At 38.9% G+C, this 5,087-nt stretch overlaps 1 pseudogene; it reads left to right on the forward strand.

Moving 5' to 3' along the window:
• Positions 1–2,937: 2,937 nt before the first annotated feature.
• Positions 2,938–5,087, forward strand: LOC144456280 (AP-1 complex subunit sigma-2 pseudogene; annotated as a pseudogene).

The following is a 5,087-nucleotide window of genomic DNA, read 5'->3' on the forward strand; positions in this document are numbered from 1 at the left end:
CCCCTCATACCCTTTTTTATAACATTTGCTATGAAGGCTCAAATCGGAAATTTTAGAATCAGATCTCATGAGATGGTACAAGCTGGATGCAGCATTTGTTCAGTTATTTCAGTTGTTTCCGATTTTTTGCGGCCCCATGGCAGGATATCTTGGAAAAGATACTGGAGTGGTTTGCTACTTCCTTCTCCAGCTAATTTTACAGATGAAGAAGATGAAGCAAACAGGTTAAGTGACTTGCCAAGAGTCACACAGCTAGCAAGTGTGAGAAGCTGGATTTGAACTCAGGTATTCCTACCACCAGGCCCAGTGCTCTATCCACTGTGCCACCTAGCTGACCCAGATCCAACACACTCTCGTTCGTGCACTATGTAACTTCCAAAGCTCCTTTCCAGTCCTAGCCTTCCATGATTCTCCCTCTGAATTTATTCTCTGACACTTTATAAGAAATTTCAAAGGGAGCACCAGGTGGGTACAGAATGGAGGGCAGGAAGTAGAAACCACACCAAACAGACACAGATAAAGAAGACACCTGTCCTGGATGAGGCTTAACTCAAGCCAGTAGAAGGGTTCAACTTGAGGACGAGAATGCAAGAAGACACTTGCAGGCCATAAAGGTTTTTTTTTTAAATTGACTCAAACATAAAAATGAATAAATAAGGATACAACATTGATTCAAATGTGCAAGGGACCCCTTCCATTTCCAGATGAGTCACAGCATCAGTGACCAAAGAGAAAGGTCTGCTGACTTTGATATCAGTGACAGTTCTATGAAACCTATGAAGCCTCCTAGGTTGGGCTTTCTCTGGCAGCCAGGAAGTCATACCAATGATTCAGGCCCTGGTCATCTAGACCTGTCAAGTCCTAGAGAGCTTCCTGGCTCATTTAAAAAGAAATTAGCCCAAAAGAAACAGAATATCCCCCATGAGAGTCTTTTCTATGAATTTCCAATTCCAGCTCAGTAGTCAACCAAAAAGGACATGGTAAATGAACTACTACAAACAGTCATAATACATGCTCATCCTCTAAAGTAGAAAGTGGGATCTCCACTCTACCCTGAAGCAGGCTCACCAAATATCCAGAGGCTCCCAGCACTGAGCCCGGTCTGGCCAATTCTCCAACCCCATTTAAAACTTTTACTGTATTCAACTAATAAGCCATGGGATATTCTGAACAGATTGTCCATGTCCTCAATCCATAACTGTTTCCTAGGATCTCAGGGAAGCTTAAATACTCTTTCTTGAATGCTTTCCCCCAGTGCTATAAAAGAGTCTCAGAATTGTCAGTGTGGCCAGATCTTAAATAGTCCTACATATTTTGTGGGAAAACCACAATTGCCACAAATGCACTTATATAGATTCCAAAAAGGAAAAACGTTTTACAAAGCTTGCTTAATACTTTACAAGTATTTCTAGGGGCTAAAATGGTCCTTGTCCAACTCAAAGGCAAATAAAGAAAAAAAGAAAAGGAAAAAAAACCTTCTTATTTTGGAATGAAATCTTGTAAGTACGGAGCATCTCAGATCATTTCTACCTGAAGGGATTTGGGATGTAGGGTACACTGGTGGTTACCTCTTCATTCCCAGGCTTGGTATTAATAAATCATCTCTGGGTTCTGGGGAACTGAGCTACTTCTCCCTCTCCCTCTTCTGCTAAAGTCCACCCCATTCACCCCAGAGTTCAGACTCAAAGAAACAGTTTAATTCTACAAAACTCAGTAACATAGTAGAGTAACCCAAATTTTATCAAGGAATCCCTAAAATACCTAGAGAATCTAATCAACATTTCCAGGTATACCCTTACACAGAGGGAACACCAACAATTTCTTGAATCTCTGAAGCCCCATAAGGTACTCAATATTTTCTCCAGGGATCTCTGCCACAGCAAGAGTGATCTAAGACAGGCAGCCTCAGTTTCAGAAGAGCAAGATTAGTTATATCTGCAGAAACTATGAAGCCATCAAGAAAGGGAAATTTGAGGCTGATTACTTTTAGATCAGCAGACAAACTTTATCCTATGTACTTTCCCTCTTTAAGGCTTTCACAATAAGGCAAGAAATCTAGGTCTGTTTTCAATGACAGAAGGAAAGTATGAACATTGAGCAGGTAGGCACCAGCAATCCAGGGTAACAATATCAGTATATATAAAGGATTCAGAAAATTCAACAAGTATCTGTACTTATACAAAAAATAGCTCAAAAAACTGTTCTGAGATAATGAAATATTGGCTGTGCAATTACAGTCTAAAATGAAAAAGAAAAGACTCTTAAAGGAAAAGTTAAATGAGTTACAGGAGAAAATAGACAGTAAAAATATACTAATGGGGGGCCTCAATTTTCCCCTCTCAAAACTAGATAAATCTAACCAAAAAATAAACAAGAAAGAAGTTAAGGAGATGAATAGACTTTTTAAAAAGTTAGGTATGACAGACCTCTGGAGAAAACAGAATGGGAATAGAAAGGAATATAACTCTTTCTCAGCTGCACATGGCAGCTTCACAAAACTTGACTATTTATTAGACATAAATACCTCACAACCAAGTGCAGAAAAGGAGAAATATTAAATTAATCTCTTTCAGATCATAATGCAATAGAAATATATTGAATAAAGGGCCATGGAAAGAAAGATTGAAAATTAATTGGAAACTAAATAATATAATCCTAAAGAGTGAGTGGGTTGTAGCAGCTAGGTAGCACAGGGAGGGGGGTGGATAGAGCTCAGGCCAATCAGACCACAGACACTTGACATTTACTAGCTCTTCGTGACTCTGGACAACTCACTTAACCCCAGTTGCTTCAGAAAAAAAAAAGTGAGTGGGTCAAGGAACAAATAACAGAAACAATAAATAATTTCGTGAAAGAGAATGATGAGACAACATAGAAAAAATTTGTGGGGTGCAGCCAAAGCAGTACTTAGGGAAATGTTTATTTCTCTAAATATATCAGTAAAATAGACAAAAAGCAGATCAATCAGTTTGGCATGAAGTTTAAATAGAAAGAGAATAAATTTTAAATACCCAATTAAACACCAAATTGGAAATCTGAAAAATCAAAGGAGAGATTAATAAAAATGAAAGTAAGACAATCATTGAACTAATAAATAAAACTAAGACCTGGTTTTATGGTGGAAAACAATAGGATAGATAAACTATTGGTTAACTTGGTTTTTAAAAAAGGAAAGAAGGACACCTCCAGAGGCCTTCTGATGGAAAATGCTATCCACATCCAAAGAAAGAACTATGGAAGTTGAATCGCTGTCATTTTTTTTCCTCTTCTGTTGAGTTTTCTTTCCTCTTTCTGATGGTTCCTCCTACTGGTTTTAATTTTTACTTACAACTTCACTAATGTGAAAATATGTTTTATAGGAATGTAAATGTATAGCCTATATCAGATTGTGCACCATCTTGGGGAGGGTGGTGGGGAGGGTGCTGGGGAGGTAGGGGGAGAAAAATTTTAAACTCAAAAGCATATGGAAGTGATTGTTGATAAATCAAAATAAATTTGTAATTTTTTTTAAAAAAAAGGAAAGAAGAAAACCAAATTACCAGTATCAAAAATGAAAAGAGAGAATTTATCATCAATGAAGATAAAATTAAAGCAATTGTTAGGAGCTATTTCGCCCCATTAGGTGCCTACAAATTTAACAATCTAAGTGAATTCGATGAATTTTTACAGAGATGTAAAATGCCCAGATTAACAAAAGAGGAAGTAGAATACTTAAATAACTCTTTCTTAGAAAAAGGAATTGAGTTTCCAGCTTGGACAGTTGCTCAACAAGCCCTCCCCGCCTCCCCTGTTTTGTAGCGAGGGGAGCGGGGAGAGGGAGGAGTTTGGGGAGAGATTTGGGAGCCTTTTTCCCCATTCAGCTCATCCCGCTTCCTCCCTCCAGCCCCTTCCCGGTTCCCCCTCTTCCTCTCTCCTCACGCCCCGCCTGCTCGGCTCCCAGACTGTCCAAGGCGCTTTTCACTTTGCCGGGGCTGCCAGTTCCACGAGCTGCAGGGTAGCGACCGGGCTTCCCTCCTATCTGAGGCCACAATGTACTTTATGTTGCTTTTTAGTCGTCAGGGAAAGCTCCGACTCCAGAAATGGTATGCCTCGCTATCGGACAAAGAAAAGAAAAGAAAAAACCTCAAGAGAACTTGTTCAAACAGTTTTGCCCCATAAACCAAAATGTGCAGCTTTTTGGAGTGCCAAGATCTGAAGACTGTCTACGAAAGATAAGGTAACCAAATGTATTTCTGCTGTGCTAGTGAAGATAAGGACAACTAATTACCCTGGAAATAATTCGTCGTTATGTTGAGCTACTTGGCAAATATTTTGGCAGTGTCTCTGAACTTGATGTCATCTTTAATTTTCAGAAAGCTTATTTTATTCTGGATGAATTTCTTTTAGGGGAGAAGTTCAGGAATCATAACAAGAATAACTTACTTAAAGCCAATGAATACGCAGATCTGCTCCAAGAGGAAACTGAAATCCCACTTAGTGTTCTTGAAGAAATTGAACTGGGGCAGCTAGGTGGCGCAGTGAATAGAGCACTGACCCTGGAGTCAGGTGCATCTGAGTTGAAATCCAGTCTCAGACCAGACACTTAACAATTACTAGCTGTGTGACTCTGGGCAAGTCACTTAACGCCAACTGCCAAAAAACAACAACAACAAAACAAACAAACAAGAAATTGGACTGACATAAGCCAGCTCCCATCTTGATGACATCATGTGGTCTCACTGTGGATGTTCACTGTCTTCACGTTAATGTTTAACTAAGGGTGCCAGACTCCATTTGCCAGTATTACTGTTTGGCTAAGCCCCTTCATTCAGGCCTCCATAAAAAACACCCCACTTTTCCAAAAGGGAATAAAAATGTTAGTTTTTTTTAAGGGACTTAAATGTTAACTAAAACTTAATGCAGAAGAAATATCTCTTCAGTGTTCTCAAAAGGTAAATTATGTCCGTTTCCTATTAATTTTATTTGTTTGTGGTAATTATGGATGTACACATAAAATCACAGTCAGGGAGCACATTTGTTGCTACTATTGCATTCAGCTGAAAAGAATCTACAATTGTAGCAACTTCAAAATAAATATAATGTTTCAA

This window comes from Phascolarctos cinereus, unplaced genomic scaffold (assembly GCF_003287225.1).
Source record: "Phascolarctos cinereus isolate Bilbo 61053 unplaced genomic scaffold, phaCin_HiC Scaffold_3;HRSCAF=262, whole genome shotgun sequence".
Classification (NCBI taxonomy): Eukaryota; Metazoa; Chordata; class Mammalia; order Diprotodontia; family Phascolarctidae; genus Phascolarctos; species Phascolarctos cinereus.